The sequence below is a fragment of the Ammospiza nelsoni genome, chromosome Z (assembly GCF_027579445.1).
Source record: "Ammospiza nelsoni isolate bAmmNel1 chromosome Z, bAmmNel1.pri, whole genome shotgun sequence".
NCBI lineage: Eukaryota > Metazoa > Chordata > Aves > Passeriformes > Passerellidae > Ammospiza > Ammospiza nelsoni.
In genome coordinates this window covers 79,668,716-79,689,124 of record NC_080669.1, presented here as the reverse complement: position 1 = coordinate 79,689,124, position 20,409 = coordinate 79,668,716, and the positions used below count along the sequence as shown (strand labels likewise).

The 20,409-nt window shown below is 51.1% G+C and overlaps 1 protein-coding gene across 2 annotated transcripts in view; it reads left to right on the top strand.

Annotated features, from left to right (window-relative positions):
- The window catches only part of CNTFR (ciliary neurotrophic factor receptor), a 202,950-nt gene that overhangs the window by 34,087 nt on the left and 148,454 nt on the right, over positions 1-20,409 (top strand). Inside the window, exon 3 of one of the 2 annotated variants that reach the window (XM_059491824.1) lies at positions 19,470-19,564. The gene's annotated coding sequence lies outside the window, so the exon portion shown is untranslated. Of the gene's footprint in view, positions 1-19,459; positions 19,565-20,409 lie in introns of both variants that reach the window. The other variant, XM_059491823.1, reaches the window with a different exon arrangement.

The window sequence follows — 20,409 nt, the reverse complement described above, 5'->3', positions numbered from 1 at the left end:
GAGGCACTCGAATAGGGGGCAAATAATAAGCAAATTATAAAGCTTACCATTTATAAGCTTATAAAAAATTAAGCAAAACCAGGTAAAAACTGAAGAAAGGTAGGGCATCTCAAGATGAGGGAGACTGCTTGGGAAGAGATAGCCTGGGAAATGCTTAAGAAGTGTCTGTTTAACCCTAGAGCACTACACCCTACATGTAACCCATGAATTCATTTGGATCTCAGGGCTGATGATCCATACATGGCTCTTGGACATTTTATTTATGTTTTCTGTGCATTTGAAGCCAAAACACTTGGAGTGCCTCTTCATCACTGACCTGTATAAGGTGCAAGGTGGAAATGTGCTTGGGCTCAAAGCCTTGACTGCATATTCACAGATTCACCTGGATCTTGCCTTCTCTGTTGGAAATGGCTGGATGTGAAGCCTCTGCTGTTCAGCAGAGAGATGCTGCCCATCTCTGTGTGTTGGCTGGTGGCACAGACCAGTTCTGCATCATGGCTGGTGTCAAGGCTGAATGGAAACTCCAGGATGAGAGGGATGGACAGTCAATCTTACACGGGCCCTGATGGCAAGGGTGAGCTAAGTTTATTTCCTCTTTGCCAAAAATTAAGTCCTTCAGCTTGCCAGGTGTAGCAGCAGCCCTCAGTTTTGCAGACCCATCAGTGTCCCTGCTGTTTCCAGCACAGGGTTCCGTGTGGCCCCACTACTGCTCCCCTCTGGACCTGTTCCATGTGAGCCTCTCCCTTGCTCCACAGCTGGCATGGCCACTGCCTGGATTTCTCCTTCCCTGCCAAGGTGCTGCCTGCATCTCCCTGTGTGTCAGCAGGCACCTGGATTTCCCAATTCCTTTGAAGGGAAAGGGAACTTGCTTGCCTGGAGCTCCCACTGGATTTAGAGGCAGACTGTGCCCTGGGGAGCTGTAGGGCGATCACTTTCCAGTTGCTGTCATGTCAACAGAGGCTTGCTATGCAGCCACAGGTGCTGTGGGACAGGCTCTCTGTCTGCTGGAGGGTTTGTTTTCTCTCACCAGCCTCCTTTGCTGGGTTAAAGCCTTTGACCTGATGAAGTCTGGCAAGCTGGGCTCCTTGTGGAGTGTGCTTTGGGAAGGGCATTGCTTAGCATTGGCTTGTAGCTGCCCATTGCAAAGTTAGCAGCAGGATCTTTATCTGCTGACAGCATTCCTGGGTTCAGCAGCCTGGCAGGAGGCTGCCTGGACCCAGAGCTGTGGTTATGCAGCTGCTGCAGTGCCTTTTGCAGCGCTCTCAGAGCCTTCTGCCACTGCCGTTGCCGGAGATGTTGCAGGGGCTGGAAGTGCTTATAGGTGTGGTGGTGTCCAGCTGCCAGGCTGTGTCCTCACTGACTGTCTGCATCCTGGGCTTTCCCACTACACAGGAGTACAGGCAGGGTTCTGCCTCTCCCTGATACTGCAAGGGCAGAGCATTTTCAGTGTGAACTACTTCTGTGCCTTTCACTCGCTTAGAAATGTCCTAATCTTTATGCTAAAGCACTTCCCTGCTCTCCTCTAGCAGGGCTGGGCCCCGGTGCCGCACACCTCCAGATTTGTCTTCCTTACCTCTCCATCCTTTTAGGCCCCCAGCCCAGCCTAGCAGTGCTCTGGGGAGAAGCATCCTTTGGGGAATGGAAGCTGGGGAAGCAGACAGCAGCAGGATGAGCAGAGAGAGCACCTTGCTGCATCCTGGTCAGCAGTGCCACCTGTGACTGTCACGTCTCCTGCCAGCCAGATGCTGCCCGTGGATCCCATCTCCCACAGATGGGCAGGCACGGGGAGCCCATCGAGTGCCTTTTAGCAGGAGGCCAAGGCTGCTTCTGGAAGCTGGGAGGACAATGAAGGCGCTGAAGCAGCCAGAGCACTGCCGGGGGCAGAGGGGGACAGGCAGGCAAGGGGAAGCCATGCAAATGGGGACTTTGATGTGGCTGCAAGGACCGGGGCTGGAGCATTGTTCCTATCACATCACATCAGTTTCACATTCCTCATGCAGGAGTGATCAACGCTTTCAGGGCCAGACAAAAGAGCGGGGAGATGAACAAAAGCGAGAGGGGGGGCTTTACCTACTGCAGAATAGAGGCAGAGGATGAATTGCTCTCTTGGCAAGCCATGGAGATGGGCTGGCGGTTGCTGTGCTTTAGAGCACCAGCTTAAAATTTTTCTCTTTTATTTAGAGGAGGGGAAAAAAAAAGGTAGCAGAAAGGGTTTCCTGTGTGTAAAAGGGGGTATAAATAAGATAGCACGACAAGTATCTGTGGTCCTCTTGCATTCCCTTGCCTGGTCTCCCCAAGTGATGAGTCTCATCCTATTGCAGAAGTGCCCTCTTGAGAAGAGCTGGCAAACGGGTTTGACCCAGACTGCAAGGTGAGAATACTTCAAGGGAACCTTCTCCCAGAATTAGCAAGGTGAAGGGGCTTGGAAGGGCCTGACCGCAACCCATGGAAGATGGGGCTCTGCGGACCCGAGAAGGTTGCTGGCATCAGCAAGAGCTGTGTTGGAGGGAGCTGACCATTGTGCCCACCTCTCCTGAGCTGAAGTGTGAGGAGTAGAAGGGTGGAGGAGGTGAGGAAGCACTTCATCTTTGCAACTGGTCATTCTGGGGTCCAGCCTGCTGCTGCAGGGAAAACTTGGTAAAGGCCCTTTACTGGGCTGGTTTTTGCTGGAGCTGGAGAGCAGGGATAGAGCCCAAGGCAGAATAAGGCACACGTCCACCTGTGCATGTGTTTTTGTGCTGCCATCTCAGCCTTTGCTGCAGCCCCAGTGGCTGAGCCCAGGGTCACTGAATTCTGGCTCTGCTCACTTGTTTTTCCATCCCTGATATCTCCTGGCTCTTGCCTGTCACTGACTCCTCTCTTCTCTGTGAGCCTGGATCCCCATTCTGCCTTGCCCTCAGCTTCCTGCTTTCTCTGCTGTATGCTGGCATGCCCTTACCTCAGGAAAGAGTGCATTGTACCAAATCTCTATTTCCCCCTTGCCTGTGCTATCTGCAATTCGGATTTTGCCTGTGTTAAGTGGAACTAAATAGCTCCTCAAGGATACTCCAGCCTCTCAGCCTTTCCCAAAAACCTCTCTCCTGTGCGAGCACAAACCTTGAACATTGTCCCCACTGCACAGCCATGCCCTGCTCTCCCAGCCCCATGCACTGCTCTGGCTGCCCCCCCTTAGCCCTGACCCAGAGCCCCCTCCCCTCCCTCAGCTCCGGGCCCCTCTGCCTGAAAGGCTGTCAATCAGGCTGAATTGTCTGGTGGTTTTGTGATGTGGAAAGACTCCCACCAAGGAGTCAAGGGCCAGGCTGAGACCTTTAAACTCGATCCCATTTGTGTCTTAAATCAAACAGGAATCCAGGTCCTGGGATGGAGGGGGAGGTTTAAGGGGATGCAGGGGCTCAAAAAGCCTCCACTGCCCCCCTTGAGTTTTCCTGGAGTCCTTTCCCCACCTGCACTGTGTGGAGCAGGGAATGTGCCCATGGCCCTGGAGTTTAGGGCTTTGTTTCTCTCTGTAGTCCTCTCTTCTGGGGGTTGGCAGCACTGCTTCCTTTAGCGCTGGCCCTTTGAACCACCCTCTGCCTTGGGGTACATGGCAGAGATGGTCACTGAGCAAGGATTGAGGAATATGCTGGGAAGTGGAGACTTACCTAGAGAAGTTGGGAGCATGTGGAGGTGGGGAGGTGGGCAGAACTCCGCAGCATCTCTGGTCTCACCAGTTTGTGGTGGCTGCTGCTGCATGGGAGGATGTGGGTGCAGAGGACAGATCAGTGGCTGATGTCCTGGAGATGGCTGCAAGGTTAAAAGTGATGATTTAGCCTCCTCCCAAGACTCTACAGGTAAGCTTGACCTTACGGGACTGTTGTCATTGCAAAGAGGAGAGTGCCCTGGTTACTGTCCCTGGTGTGCCCGTGGCTCAGTGGCTTGAATCACACAGTCCCTGGTGTTGAAATTCATCTGCTGGTGTCTACAGAGAGGGGATAAAACCAAAATGAGATCACCCAAATTCCCAATCTATTGCCAGAATAGGGCACCAGGGCAGACAAGGAGTGTTAACCACTCTCTGCTTGTCCTTACTATGTGTAAAGATAGGCTCAGTCTGCAGAAGGAAGATCATCTTAAATGGCAGGTTGAAATTTCTGCTTTTTTCTCTGGAAGGGGGTTTGACAGCAGCAGAGCTAGACCTGCCCTAGGGCTGATCCCCATTTCATCTCATGGGGCTTGCTGAGGGCCCTTGACCTAGGGCTGCTGCAAAGAGGAGGGAGAGCAGGGCTGGGTGGGGAGCCAGCTGCTTTTTCAGGTCAGTTCATGTGTTTCTCTGCCTGCTTGTGAGCAAAGGGTTTGCTGTTCTTTTTTTTATTCCAACTTCTTTCCAAAGTCCACATAGGTCAGAAATTTCATTTTGTCTTCCCCAGGGTAAGTTGCAAATCTCTTTTCCCCTGACAGAGCCGTGTTTTCAGGAGAAGCCTGGAGCTGCCTTAAGACATGTACAAGCTAAGAAATGCAGTGGCTGTGTTTATTTTTTGTGTTCTGGGCAAAGTCAGAGCTGCTGCCGGTGCTAAGTAAATACAGAGCTACCCTCATGAGTGACTGCATTAGCCAGGGCCATATTTGCTGCCTGCATGAAACCAGATGGATCTATCTGGGGACTGGAACAGCAGCTCTCTTGTGACTAGCAGAGGCAGAGCCACTGGCATTTGGATTACCAGCTCTCCTGTGCTTTTAACTGAGTGCCAATGTTTGACAAAACCATTAAGTTAAATTAGGCCCTACGTGTTTCAAGTGGATTCTGAGACTTCTGGCTGACTCATTAGCAGAGCTGTCTCTTTTCCCTTTCGTCTTTCTCTCTCCCTTTTTTTTTTTCCCCTTCCTCTCCCTCCTCCATTTAATACCCTCCCTGTAGCAGGTTTTACTGCTGACATTTAAAAGCAACATGTGGAGACTCAAGGAGAGACCTGGCATTGGGATGGCGCTGCTGTGAGCCCAGACTTGCCGGGTCCCGCTGTGGTGGGCAGGGAGGATGTTCGGAAGGTGTTTGCTTGAGGCCGGCGCTGGATCCCACAGAGCCTGCGTATGGATCAGCCAGGGATGCTCCGCTCCCTGCAGAGCCCACGGCTGCTCTGCTTTTACCCATTGCCAGTGTTATTTATGGCCGGAGTTGCTGCTTTTGCTGGGCCGTTTCCAGAGGGCAGAGAAGGATGCCCAGGGCTCTCCAGGGATAGCAGGGAGCATCGGTGGGAACGGGGGCAGCGGCAGCACGGTCTGTCCGAGTCACCTTGACTTGCCTCTGGCGAAAGTGAAGTGCTTTAAAGAGGCACAGAGCGATGACCTTGTAAATGGATGCGTGACCCAAGTCCTTCCCCGTGGCGTCGGCTTCTTTGTGTCCCTGATACTGCTCTTCACGCCTGTGGGGAATCACTGGCGCTGGGGGGTGGTTGCTGGGGTCTCATTTGCACAGCTGCGTCTCAACCGTGCAAGCTCCGATAGTCACTGGTGTGAGAAATGCTGTCAGCCCTTCCCTGTCTCTCCAACACAGCTTTTCCTGGGGCAGCAGAGCCCCTGTGGGACCTGGCTCTGTCTCCTGGTGGAGCTGTAGCTGCCCTGCAGGGTATTTTGGGGGTGGAGTGTGAAGAGGCTGAGCACGACAGGAGCGCCAGCACCTGCGGCGCTGGGATTTGGAGGGATGGATGAACTCTGCATGAGGACCAGAGGCAGCTGCTTCACCGGAGCTGTGCTGCTGTCTGAGGTGGTGTCAGGAAAGAGGGAGAGCAGTGGCATGCAGCGGTCTTAAAGGCCAGGAGGCCAGGGATAGAAAAGCACTCAGTAGTGTTGGAGTGAAGGTTTTCCAAGCAGTAAATGTGCTGAGGGGGATTCGATGGAGCTTGTGCACTAAGGAGAAGATCCAGCAGCTGGATGGTGGAACAAAGCTGGAAAGGGCTTTCTGCTGGTGTCTGGGGTTTTGCAGCACTCTGGTGTGCTGCTCTGTAGTCCTGGTCCATGGAAGCACACTGTGCCAAGTGCTGTACTGGCAGACAACATCCCACATAGAGGCTTCTGTTCCTCTGCCTGAAAACTTCAAAATATCAGTTGCAGATGATGTGGGGACTGCAAGCTTTGGAGAATCTGGTCTGCACTGCTGGAACAGCCTTCCCACTGAGCAGGTCACTGCTCTTTGCACTGAAATGCCCTCAAACCCCTCTGCTCCTGCGCATCTCTTGCCCCTGGGTCTTTGCTGCCTTGGCCCCGTGTTTATCAGGTCATTCTGAGATGTGGCCTCTTGACACACATGCTCTCCCCTCTTGCTCTTCCTGTCACAGACTGTCTGGAGAGGAGCCAGGAGCTGCACGAGGGGAGCTTGCAGCAGATCAACACGATTTTTGGTCTCGGGTGTGCAGAGCTGGAGTGCTAACCCACGGAAAGGAAGTCTGGGTGAGGCCTTGGGAGAATCTCAGCACTGTGGAAGCTGCTGCCATTGACAGCCGGAACATGGTGCCTGTCACCATATCCCCCTGCTGTGGGCACAGCCCCCACCCCCATCAGTGTCTTGTTTCTCTGGGTGCTCTCTCGTTATTTCCATGTTCATTAATGCTGATACGCTCAATTGCATCAGCTCGTTTTGAGGGACCAAGTGCAATCCTGTGCCTTCATTTGCATCCCCGCTGCCTAGCTGTTGCCCAGGCAATGCCAGGTGCTTTGACATCATTACCCAGCCAACTGGCATCCTCTCTGCCCCATTAACCTTCCTGTAATTGACTTCAAATTGAACGGGGAAGGGAAGGGGAGGGGAGGAGGGAAAACTGTCTTGAAACTGCAACTGTTTGTGCCACCATGGAGCAGGGCTCTTTGCTTTTTGAAGGGAAAACTGTGGCAGTTGTTTACAACTGGATACAACTAGGTTCAAGAGAGGTTTCTTATCTGTTAGGAAGCTGTGCATTTTGTCTTGGTTTGTAGATTTCCCCACCACCGTCTCCTGGGGGAATGAGATGTCAAAACTCCTTGGGGTGGTTTTGGGCAGGGGAACTCAGAGGGTTTGTGGGGAAGAATGATGTTGGAGATGCTGGGAGCAGTGGATCTGTGCAGCCCGGGGAGGGAAGGTGAAGCAGGATGTTGAGGGGCATCATGACAATCTCAAACTCCTTAATGGGTAGGGAGAGGCAGGAGATGGAGGGGTCTTTGTAAGCACCAAGGGACAAGGCACATACCACAGCCCAGTTTGGGGTCAGGCATTGAGAATTATCTTGTCCCCATGTCAAACACTGCAACAGGAGTAGGAGATGGGGATAAGTCCCATCTTTGAGATGCTCAGCCCTGACCTGCAGAGCCTCTGTACCTGAGATGGCTGATCCTGTGCCCCCTGCATGGCATTGAGTTGAGATCTGAGTTAGGCTGCAATATTCTATAGCTCAGATCCTAAATCCATTCTGGTAACCACAAATACTCCTCTTTTTTTTAAGTCTAAAACTTAAATGTTGAAATAGTATAAAACTTCTCTGGCGTTTTTCCTATTTAAAGGTAGAACTTGCTTTTTGTGTCATTTTTGTTTTGTCCCCTTTTGAGCCAAAGTCACCCAAACAGATGCTTCACTACAGATTCTCTACCACTGAACTGGCATCTTCTATCAACTTGAGTCAATTTTATTTATTCACCTTCTGCTTGCACAGCACTGCGGCCGCCAAGTCTTCCTGTGTTTGCTCATGACTTGTGCTGGGTGTAATTCGTTAGGCTTAATTGAGCTGCCAGAGGAGAAGGGCAGTGCAAGAGTGGATGGATGGAACCCTTGGCATCAGCTGCTCGAGTGCCAAACCCAGCAGAACTGCTCCAGCAGAGCCCCTGGATAAGGCAGGTCTGTCCAAAGTGGGCAAGTGCTGAGCTTCTCTTGCAAGAGAAGAACTTCTCATGTGCTTCAAAGCTGGAGCAAAGGGGTGAAATACTTTAGAACTTTACTGCCTCTTATTCATTATTTACTAATATTATTATTTTATTACTTATTACCTGTTACCTATTAAGAGAGGAGGTAATTCTGCACTGTGTCCTTAGCTTTTCAGAAGGCAGACCTGAGGAACTTTTGGCAGGAGGGATAAGACCTAGGATTTCAGATGGTGTGATCCTTCCTGCTTGGCATGGGCTGTTTCTTGCATGGCTTCATCTTCTTATTCCCTGCAAGATGCAGGAGTCCACACAGGACCAGAAAAACCTGGGGCTTTTTGTGCAGACCTTGAATTGCTGCTGGGCTGTGGTGATAGGAAAACTGCTCATCCCCTCTAAGAGAGGAAATCTTTATTTGGGGCGAGCCTCGGGGCTGTGACTCCTGTGCTGTGTTATAGAAAAAGTCTGATGGGGGCAATTACTGATGCTTGTGGGTGGTGGTCTGGGGTCTGACTCTCATCTGGGAGAGGGTGTTCAAACCTTTGGTGGTCACAGTGCTTGGAGGCAGGTCAGGGATGCAGGGAGTGCAGCATAAGTGATCTCTGGGCTGAGGCAAGCAGCTCAAGCTGGAGGTGGTGTGACTGTGCCCTCAGCAGCTCTCTTGGGGAGCTCAGGCCCCTCATATTGCACTTGCAGTCAGTGAACCATGGTGTGAGGGGCACAGCTCTGCTTCTGTTTCCCCTAGAGCCAACAGAGCTTGGTATCAATTAGCAGCTTAATTTGTAATTAATAACTTGCTGTCTCTTTTCTAAATGGCTTTCAGAGAGGGCTGATACAGGAGGGTCACCCAGCCTGCAACGTGCTGTCATCAACTGCCAAGGAGCATCCTGAAATTTGGGGAATGGGTTTGGACATGGGTGGTGTTAGAGACCAGGGAAACAGCCCTGGCAGGGGATTAGTGTTGGGGAAGATGAAACAGGAAAGCCTTATAAATATGACTGTCTGGCAAAAAAATTGGAGAATATAAAAAATATAAGCAAGATTGAAATGAAAGTAAGCTTTGAGATCCCTTAGTTACTGAACAACTGGAAAACAATGATGTGGCTGGCTGAAGGCAATCCCCTTTTGATGAAACAACACCCTCTGCTTGCAGACAGGCCCAAGGGTCAGAGCAGACCCTGCCAGCTTGGCAGAAGGGGTCCAAAGAGGAGATTTAGGGTTTAAAATGTAACACAGTATGGTAATGTAATGATTCCTATAGGCTGTATGTAAATGCTATAGGATTTGTATATTGTACTAGATTAGTTAGTGAGAATTAGAATATTCAACACAGAAGAAGACTTATTGTATTGTAACAAGAACCTCGCTGTCTTGCCCTTTTTACTCCTCTTACGCTCTTACTGTCTTACCCCTTTTACTCTCTTAATCTTTTACTCTCTCACCCTCTCATCCTCTCTACCCCTCTCTTCTCTCAGTCCTGCTCTGAGCTGTGGCTGGCAGCTCCCAGCAGGGCCCTGCACCCAGGCCCTCTGCAATAAACCACAAGTTCCAGACCTGGCTGCAGAGATCTCTTGTCTCTGTCCGTCCCAACCATCCTGTCCTACCCCCTGATGCTCCTACAGATTGGGATGCAGGCTGTCCTGGAGTTGAGTCTGGGACCTCAGAACACTAATGCTTTTCTGTATTTGCATCTGTGAGTGCTGGCTGATAACCGTGGGGTGAATGTTGATCCCTGAGCAGGGCTCAGTCCAGGCACTTCCACCCTTGCAGTCCTTCAGTGGCAGCCAGCTCAGAAGTGCTGGGGGCTGCCCGTGTGTCTGGCGGGTGCTGCGAGGGGCTGGCAGGGCTATCCATCCTTTCCCCCTGCGACTGGGAGCTCCTCCAGCAGCACAGGCTGCATGTGCCCCAGTCCAGCTCTGGATCTTCCTTTCTGAGCCTGACATATGCCATCTTCCTTGCAGCTCTTTGTGGGTTTCCCTTCCTGTCCATATGGATGGTTGCTTTGCTGGCTGTCCCATCCTGTGGCGGTGTGAGGAGACTCCAGCCTTCAGGGTGCCCTCTGCAAAGGTCCCTGCTGTGTAGAAATTGGAGCTGCTTGCCAAAAGTGACAGTGAGTGAAGAGACAGCAGAGATACAATCAACCCAGGGCCTCCCAGCAGAATGAACTTGCCCTTCCTTGTGCCCTGGGGAGATCTGCTAGCTTTAACAGTGTAATATGTTCCTCTCCAAGTAGTCTTCCTGGTACTGTCCTACAAGAAAGAGCTGGATATAACAATGATGCCATTCCTTCCCAATCCCCATTCTGCTCCATCTTTCTCTGGCATGCATGCTCCATGTAAGTGGCACAGAGGACTCCTGCCTTTGTGTCTTGCTCCCATCTGTCCCTCCCACTTTTTTTGGGGCCTGTACTCATTTTAGGACAGAAGTGCTGTCTTCCTTTTTCTTTAGTGATTATTCCTGAATGATCAGGAATAATCAATCATTTTGATTGAGAAATCAAAAAAAGTGTCTGTGTACAGGGAGAAAAAAAAATAATTTCTGTGCTTCACCTGGCAGAGGAGAGATGGCACAGAAAATGCAGAGAGGATATGTGCAGCTGTGGCAACTGCTGGAAAATGATGGCAGGATGTCAGCACTGGGGGATGCTCTGCATGTCCCAGGTGGAGTGGGAGACAGGATGTCTGAGGGATAGATGTTCTTCTGTCACTCCAGCCTAGCCTTCCTTGTGTGAGTGATGTAACGGGGTTTAAGTTGTTTGTGTTTTTCCATTCTAAGGCTTTTCAGTGCCCAGCTATTTGAGCCAAGTGTTCCCTTAGCATTTGAGGCTCTCTGTGCAGGGAGAGATTTGCATCTGAGTTGTTTGGCATTCATTCGCTGTCCAGTGGGTCTCCCGTCTGGAAAGGTCTGCAGTCGGGTCAGAAGCTGAGTTAATTTGCACTGGAAGGCAGGCATACTTTGTTTTGCATGCTGGTTTCTTCCAGAAATCCTATTTGAGGTATTTGTTCTCTTATTGAAGCCGTGTTAGGAGCCATGGCAGCCTCCCTGCAAGGCTGGAAAAGAGACAGCTAGCCTGAAAGGTGCAAATTAAACCTGTGCTCAGATAAAAACCGCTATTGCACTGTTAATGTGGGCCTTTTTACAGAGTTTTGGGGCTTTTTGCTTCCAGCCGAGGAAGAAATACTTAGCAAGAGTCCTGTGGGAAGTAAAGCAGGCTCCAGAGTTCAGTTTGCAGCTACATTGGATTAAATACTTTGAAAATTTGAGGGAAAAGTGCCAGAGGGTCTTTAACTCTCATTTGGATCAGCTCATGGAATGATGAGACAGGGCAGGCATTTTGGCACAGCCTGCCTGTGAGGAAGGAGACTTGGGAAGAGCAGCTGTGTGGGGCTGTGGTGCTGCTGAGGATGGGGTATGTGGCCACTGCTCAAACACAGGAGGTGTTTGGTTCGAATTTGATTATGCAAAACCTTTTCTCTTCCCTGCCTGGGTGCCAGACTTGGCATCTGTGTGGGTCATCTCCTCTGTGTCCCAGGAATATGTCCTTCAGGGATTGCTCCAGAGCCCACCTCCAGCTCCCAGCAGTGTGTGTTTGCACCCTGGGTGGTTGTCATCACTGACAGCCCAAGGGCCATGGGTACAGATACCCCAAAATCATGTGTGTGGGGAGGGCAGATCCAGCTGCAAGTCTGGAGGGGATCAAAACCAGGAGAGGCCATAAACCTCTTTGCTGTTAAGAGGCTCTGGGTGACTTGTTACATCTCTGTGTGTTGGAGACACTGTTTGCACAGTCCTCAGCTCATCCCAGCCGGGGGGTGCTCCTGAGGCCTCAAATACACCTTTTTCATGCCCTGCAGCAAGATTTTCAGGGCTTTGACAGGTAAAAAGTGATCCCTACTGAGTGGTATCAGCACTTGAGCTTTCCTTCACCTCCACTTGCACCCTTCCCAGCCCAGGAGGGAACTGGGAGAGACACCCGTCAATGATGCCAAGGCTGTGCCATCTGTGGAGGGTCTGGTGCCAGTGGAGAGCCAGCTGTGGACTGCAAAGGGTTAAAGAGACATTGACAGTAAACAGAAAGAGAGGACAAAGCAAGTCTGCTGTAATTATCTAGCATTTATTATTAATACGCTGGAATTGCTGGAAGCAGGCTCTGTAATGTGAATACTGATACAGAGGTTCAGAAGACAATTTAGCTCATCTGTCTGTTTATTAGTTCCCTCAGCTCCGGCAGGCAGTGAACTAAAGCCTTGTTTGCCACTGCCTTGTTGCTGTCCCTCCCTCTGGCCTGAACTCTTCAGTGTTGCCATAAAGAAACCTGGTTCTGTTCATCCTCCAGCTGGGCACTGCAGCAATGTGTGGCATGATCCTGGATAGCCAAGCAAGGCTTTAATCCTTGACCTGAGCCTGCCTGTTTGCCAGGCAGGGCCCAAAGCCTGGAACTGGGCTGGGCAGAGCCTTTGCCTTTCTGAGAGCAGCACAGCCCCAGCTGAGGCTGGAGTGGGATGTCCCAGCTCCCAGGGCACAGGGCTGCAAATCCTTGGGGCAGCAGCAAGTCCACGTGGCATGAGCTGCTGCAGGTTGGCCCCCACAGCTCCTCATAGGGCTGTATGAAGGGAGAGGACAGAAGAGGTTTAGGAAGCTGCCTGGGTAGTAATTGGGAAGCTGTCTAGGAAATAATTAAAGGCTGGTGGGGTGGAGAGAGCACGAAGAAGTTAAACCATCTGCCAGGGGTTTCAACAAGTTTCCTTTTCCTTCTGTGGCTTGATAGGATTTGTCATTCTCACTTCTGTCCAAGTTTCTGAGCTTCAGCCTGGGTTTTTCTTGCATATCCTGAGCATATAGGACATCCATTCCCTTATGTATTATACAGTAGTTTAAAGAGGATTAAGACAATAGCTAATCTAAATGATGAATGATGTAGATTGCTCAGCCTCTGAGCCACCATGGTTATTCTTGCACACAGATTAGTCAGCTCAGTAGCTAAATATTGGGGCAAACAGTACAAATCCATACACATAAGCCTCCCTGGCTTGAATAGGATAGAAGGATTTAGAAATGGGCTCCGACACCGCTCTGTGTCTTGTCACGGCGTCTGCAGCCGCCTCGCTGACACGACGGATGGGGAAGGCGGCTGCTGCACAGCCCAGGTGGCCGAGGAAATACAGCATCCAGTGCTGCTGGGTCGATGCTGCCATCAGATACAGATGGTGGCAGGAGAGGGAAGGGATCGATGCTGCTCACCTCCCTGCTGCTGGAGCCGGCTGTGTGCCAGCTTGAGCCCGGGGAGGCTGATCCTGCCTCCGAGAGAGCAGAGGGATAACACAGGCTGGTGGGGTTTTACTTGCCTGAAAAGGCTGGTGTGGCTGGTACCTGCCATCTATCCCAGCATCAGTGCCAGGGCGGGCAGGGATAGAGGGCAGGTACCAGCCACACCAGCCTACAAACCTCAGGGAGTGTGACCTGTAGGAGAGAGTTTGTACTAGCACTAGACTGACAGCAGGTTTTTCTTAAGCTCTGAAGCAGAAGGATTTAAATCTTTTATTTATATGTCTGGTCGAGCCTGTCAGAGTTGTGTCAAATATTTTTGACAAGCAAAAATGCCATTTGCTTCAGCTTAATGAAAAATGATTTTTATTTTCTCCCCCCCCCCCCACCCCCAAGGAACTAAAGGAATTGTAGTTTCAATTGCAGACCCAAAAACTCCTCAGGAAAAAAACCCAACACATCACGAAACAAAACCTAAAACCTGATTGTTGTGAGAGTTGGCTGTTAAAAGAGGCTCTGGGCTGATGTTTTGGGTCTGTGTAAAATGAGGGTCTGGAGAGCATTCAATCATATGGTATCTCCTTTTATGAATCTTTCTGGGCATATTATTCTAATGACGTTTAATGGCACTGATTTCTTCTTCTTAACCAAGTGGGTCTTTTCCCAGTCCCACATAATTTTAATTTGCTCTCCTTCTGAGAAGCATGAGAGCTGGGACTGGCTTGACTTGGCACAGAGGAGGAGCTGTGTTGGTGGTTGTGTCATCCCTCCTGGTGAGGATGCATCTGGCTGTCTAAGGCTGAGGGTTGCGTGGAGGCAAAGCTTGCATCAGGACCAGCACTTGTCAGAAGACCTGTTCTCGAATGTTCTCTGTTCCTCTGGAAATAATTTGTTTTCTGTTGTTTAATAGGGAACAGTGTGGACAATATGGTTTGGCCAATACAGTGTGCCTAGCCCAAGGTCTTGTAGCTAAGCAAGCCCTGCCTCCTCCTTCCTCCCAGGCTGAAAATCCTTGGTGTGCTTGGAATGCCACGATGCAGAAGATGCTTTGTTCCCCTTCCCATGTGCCTCGGTTTTCTCTGTGTGAGGACCAGAACTGTGTGTGGTGACGAAGTGACAGTCACACAGTGGACTTGTGCAGTGGCCACACGGCCTGGTTGGGGGCAGAGAAGTGCTGGACCCTGTGGGATAGGTCATCTCCACCTCCCGACTTGGGTACAAGCCCTGCTCAGGGATGCAGGATGGATCTGTGTCTGGATTTTACCTAGTCTCCTCATTGAGTGAGATCTGGGTTGAGATTCAGTCTGGGTCACAGCTGGCTGTGGAGAAGGTCTGGTTGCCACAGCTGGAACTGCACACAGATCCCTTCAGCTGGCTGGGTGGTGTGGCCAGACACACAGATACTGCAGGCTTGGGGAAAAGATGGTATGTCCCCCACACGCTCTTTCCTCTTCCAGAGTTTCAGGCAAGGCTTGCTTTGCCTATGCCCCCATCTTTGGGCACAGATCTCCTTTCTCCATAACCTAGCCCACTGCTTGGTAAGAGAGGCCCTTTCTTGGGTGCCAGCTGGGAGGAGGGTAGGGCAGTGGGGCAAGCTGACAAACACTCTCTGCTCATCCTGAGCTGTTTGTCTGTGCATCCTGACTCAGGATCAAGCTGTCACAGCTCTGCTCCCTGCCTTGTGTTGCTTCCCCTGGGAGCTGTCAGGAGGCTGCTGGAGCCATGCGGTAACATGGGTCTCGGGGAGGCAAGCAAGGTCAGATGTCTGCTCAGAAATGAGATTGGCAATGATGCCACCGGTGCTGACAAATGGCCTGTCATTAATCTCTGACTCATGGCAGCGGAGAGGGCAGCAGTGGAAGAAACCCATGAGGTCACTGGCAGCCTCTCTCCCACAGGACCTGCACACAACTTCCACCCTAAACCTTTCTGCAAGGGGTGAGCTCGTCCCTGGGATGGGAGGGGGTTCTTTTGCTACACACCTGCCCTGAGTTTTTGTGTTTGTGTGCAAGTGCAGGGCACAACTCCAGACGAGCTGCAGTCAAGGCCCTAAGCACCTGGGAACTGGCACAATCATACAGTCCCTCTGGAACTGGATTTTGGCTTGTGGCATAGCTCTGGCTCAGCACTGCTGCAAGCAGGATGAAGGTTGAAACAAAGCTTGTGTTTTCAGTGGGTTGCAATACCGTTGTGAGACACGAGGTGCTGTGCTGCTGGGAGAGGCTGCAGGGAGTTGGGGGAAACAGACTGGGATGCTCAAACCCTGGCTGTGCTCCCTCATGCTGGGGCATTGCCAGGGCTGAGTCTGCAGGGTGCTCAGCTCTCTTTCAGAGAAGGCTTTCCTCCTCTCCTGCTCTTTGAGTCTCTTCTCATGCTTTTTATAGAAAAGGGGTGTTTCCTCAGTTGCAAAATACTCCTTGGAGGTGATAGCCAAACAGACAGGACTTTCTGTGGTAGTAGATCCTGATGGAGATGCTGCACTCCCTGCTCAGCCATGCTGGTGAGCTGCACAGGGCTGAGCTGCCTTTTAGGGCAGCTGTTGGTGCTACAAGTTTAACCTTTGCCCACGAGCAGGGAAGAGGTGATTTTCTCCTCTGGGTTATTTGGGGGTTGCTTCAGTCTCTTTTAGGACGTAACGAGAGATGGTTAATCCACCTCAACTCACTCCAGATGCTTGAACCTCTCAGTGTGCACTGGGGAGTGGATGGGCAGCAGAAGGCAGAGGCTGCAGTGTGGGATTGGGATTGGGATTTCTGTGCCTAGAAGGGCAGGGGAGAGGGGTGCACTGATAGTGATGAGGAGGTGCTGATTTTGGAGAGTGAGAGCTGCTACCATCCCAGGGTGCTGCAGCAGTGGCAGAGCCTGAGCTGTGCCTCCAGGACCTTCCCTCTCTGCCTCTGCTGAGCTACGATTTAATTTTTCACTTTTCTTCCATCCCCTCTTAACTGGAAGAAGTCCTAAATAAAGTTGCTGTCACTTTTATTTATGGGCACAGAGGAAGACACGGACAAAAAGCCTGTGTGCTCCTGACAGCTACAAAGCATCCGGCTGTTTTTCCTCACTCGCCTTGGCGAGACAATCGATCTGGGCACAGGCAAGCACCCTCCCTGCATGCATGGGGCTCCCACGTGCCCCTGCCCAGGGCACCCACGAGCATGGATGGGAGGGCGCTCTGCATCCTGGGTCCTGGCTCTCAGCTGTTGCAAGGCCAGGCTTGTCTGGGGATACCTGTCCTAAAATCCTGCACCCCTAAAAATACAGATGGATGAACACGCCTGCCTTAAGAATCCATCACAGGCTTCTTGTCTCCATCTTGATTGGTTCCAGTGAGGTCAACTTTTTTTAATAACTCCTGGACTTCAGCAGGGAAAACTATTTCCTTCAGGAAATAATATAATTAAGGCTGCCTGACACTTCTGATTATAAGCCCCTGTCTTCAGTTGCTTGAAACTACGCCAGCCTTTAACCATTTGGACTGAAACTTCACATGTCTCTGCCTCCGGCTGAATTTTTTTGGAAAATTTTAGCAAAGAGAGTTTTAAGCTGCTCTCAGAACAGGGTTGGGGTGTGGGGAAGGCATTAGTTTATCCACAGTTAAAAATAAAATTTAAAAAAAAAGAAGCAGAAAAATTCTTGCAGTTGTGCTGAAGGAATTCCAGTATCTTTGTGCTGTGAGTCTGAGCCTGACAGGTTTTGGGAAGGTTTTGAGCCAGGCATCAGGGTTTTGCTCGTTGCTGACGGCACAGGAATCCGCCTTCCCCGCGCCAAGTGGCGAGGCTGTGAATCGCGGGCTGTGCGGCTGTGTCACACACAGGATGTGCGGGGCTGTCCCCGCAGCAGGACAAATGCAAATGTCCCCTGCAAAACCTGTGCCCCCCGCTCCTGCGGGGATGCCTCGCTGCTGGGAAATGCTGGGCCCCTTCTGCTGGTGCAAGTAAAATTTGTGGATCCCTGACCAGCTTGTGCTGGACAGAAAGATTTTTGGCAAATGATGTGTGTTTGGATTTTTAATTTTTTTTTTTTTTCCGTTAAGCAAGTGGTTGAGTTATCCGTTAGCCCTTGCTGTGCCATGCGGATGCATCATGTGGGACATGCAGCATGCCATGAGTGCTGGGCTTCCTCCGGCATTTTGCAAGAGCCTGTTTAAAAAGTTAGTGCTTTTGCAGGCAGGTTTCTCTTAAGTCAGCTTGTTGCTTCAGAAATGGCCAAAGCAGGAGAATTTCAGTGAGGCAGCCCAGACAGGCCCTATAAAACAGGTGTCATGCTGATGATGTGCCGTGACCATGGCATTGCTGATGTCCTGGTGATGCAGGGTGAGCTCAGCACTGATGCAAGCCCTCCTGCAGAGACCTCACCCAGGATTTGTCCCTGCTCTGTGGCTGATGATATTTGCTCCTTAGTGAGCCCACCTGAGCTGTGACCAAGGGTGTCCCATTATTATGGGGAAGCACAGCTCACAGATCTTCCCTCTGGCTCAGCAGTAACTCATGCCCCAAGTCAGGTCCTTCAGCTGGTGACCTGTTTTGGACATTTTGAGTTCCTCCAAAATCCAGTTTGACCTCAATTTGAAGCCCCTACAAAAGCAAGTCATGCCTTGATTTCCACGTGGAAAGCTGGGCTGCTGGATCTGTGGCTGGGCTGGCTCATCTGGCTCAGTGCAGGGCACAGAGGTGGCAGAGAGCGTCAGTCCTTTCCACAGGTTCCAGAGATGTCTCTCAGAAAAGGCACTGGGATTATGCACTTTGCACCCACAATAATGCACTGTCTCCCTGAGGGTACTCACTGCTAAGCTCAGTCTCTCTTCTCAGGTCCCTGCCAAGCTGGAATTAGAGCCTAGGAGGGTCTCTGGCAGGTAATGATAAATGAGCCTCATCTCTTACTGTAGCCTGGTCTCCTTTCCTGTTCCGCTTCATCTGTGGGTAGGGAAAAAACCCAACAGTCCCAACCAAAACTGCTTCCACAGAATAACCAAAGAGTTACATTTGCATTGCAGAGAGGAGGCTTGGTGGGGAGCAGCCCCCTCCCCTCCTTGCCAGTCACTGCTCAGCTCTGGGGTGCCTGGCAGAGCAGGTTTTGAATGATGGGGCATTGTGGGTGCTGAGCTTGGGGCAACTGGAGTTAAATTTCTTGGTGGCTGACACCTGACAAGTGTGATAAATTGCGGCACACCGTGGCTGCCGGCATGACAAACAGTCAGCTCCCCTCCTTGTAAACTCTAGGAAAATTTTGTAATTACTTCCAAGCACTTTGCAAATGAGGGTTTCGCCATCAGGCGCCCAGTGTAGTTTCAGGGGGTGGTCATTTATTTATTTAGGTTTTGTAGGCAGGCAGGAGGTGGAGGGGGGTGTTGTAGTTTGGGTTTCTGCAGCATCTTCCCATTGGCTTGTCCAGGCTTTGCATGAGGTCCTGGGAGGAACTCTGGCAAAGCTCATCAGCTGAGGGTCGGGTGCTAATTAAAGCCTGTGGTGTTCCAGGCTTGGAGTCACTGTCACCCTTGGGAAAGAATCTCTGCAGGAGTGAGTCCCAGACCTTTCTCTTGCCAGTGGGTTTTGGCTCCTATTTTTCATTTTTAATAATGCAGAGCCACAAGATTTGTTGGTTTGTTTTTTTTTTTTTTTCTGTTCAAAGCATTTAAAAAGAAGTAGGGGAGCAATACAACTTCGGCCACAAGAGCTGGATAATGAGCACAGATCTTGACTGATAATTTGTTTGTCTAACACAAAAAGCGTATTTCCTGCTCTAAGGGAGGGCACCACTGGTTACACCAGTGCCTCTGACTCCATCTCACCACACAGCATGTCAGACCTAGCACAGAAAGTCCTCCTCCCATTTCCAGTCCTTGGTGTCTGTGCTGCAAAGCCGTACAGGCATGTTTTCCTCTCCACACCCCTGGGTTCAGTGGGACTGGCCTCTCCCTGCACCGTTTAACACGTGTGTGAGGCTTTTCAGGATTAGGGCTCAGGCAGCACAAGACGTCATGGGCAAATGGCTCAGTGCTGGGCTGGCAGTGTGGTGCTGCTGTGCTGCTCTGTCTGGGGAGCATTGCTGTCTGTCTTTAAAGAAGATCAGAGATGCCCCACGCTGCAGGGGTCTTTTTTCCCCTCTCCCATTTCATGTCTCTGAATCGAAATAATTAAGCAAATACGTGCTTTGGGGCCGGACTGTGACGCTCTTGTGGGAGGGCTCTCATTCTAACCATGTTTGTGTTTGCACCGGTTACCCCCAGCTGTCAGGGCTGGGAAACAGATGCCCCCCTCCTTGGTTGTTTGCTGAACCTGAAGCAATGGCAGAGTTTCACCTGGTAACCTGACAGGTTGTCTCTTCTGTTTTGCTGAAGAAAATCCCAGATCTGAGAAGCGAGGGTTGGACAAGCAGCCAGGAGAATCGCCCAGACGTTTATGAGAAGTTGGGGACGCCCCAAGGACTCTGGACTGGTGGAGAGGTAAGAGGTGGGTTAAAAACCTTGCTCACCCAGCTTGTCCTGAGTTGGTGTGCCTTGTGGGAGTGCAGGACATGTGTCTTCTGGTGAGGATGGCGGTGTTTATTAAAGTGTGGCAAAAGGTTGCTCCTGGCTCTGGTGTGTGAGCAGGCTTTTAGCTGCTGTGCAAAGAGGGCGGATGCTGAGAGTGGTTATTTAGCATGTGGAGGGGCAAGTATGGATGAACAGCCTGGAAAATCCCATGTTATGGTCTGCCCATGGACAACTTCTCCAAAAAGAGCTCTCCCACTTGAAAGCCCTTGGGCAGCTCAGAGGTGCACAGTCCAACCACAGCAGCAGAGGTCCCGTGCTGTGGCTGAACCACTGGAGCAGGTAAGTGTCACCCAGCCCAGCTGTGTGGTGGAAGGTGAGGTGCCACGTCTTGCAGACAAGCACAACTTTAAGCTCTCAGATCTACTGGGTGGGGTTTTTTTGCTTTCCTGCCCTGGCAGGCTGCAGCATCAGGGATGAGGTGGATGGGCTTTGCTTGGAAAGGAAAGCATCCCCTTAGGAGACCATCACCGCCAGCAGCCATGGGCTAGAGGCTGCACCACCTCTGAGGCCTGCTACATGGGTTCTCAGTATGGGGCTGTGGTGACACACTGCTGTTTGAGGAGGGCTTTGGGATCATGTTCTTTGAGCCATGGTGGAGCAGGGAAGGAGCCCGGAGATGGAGCTGCCCCACCTGGGGATGCAGACCCTGCAGAGCTGTGCTGGGGAAGCCTGGTGCTTGCTGGTGCTGTGCCTGAGAAAGGAAAATAATGAATTAAAATTTAACAAGTCTCTAAATGCCAGACAAGGATGTCTTA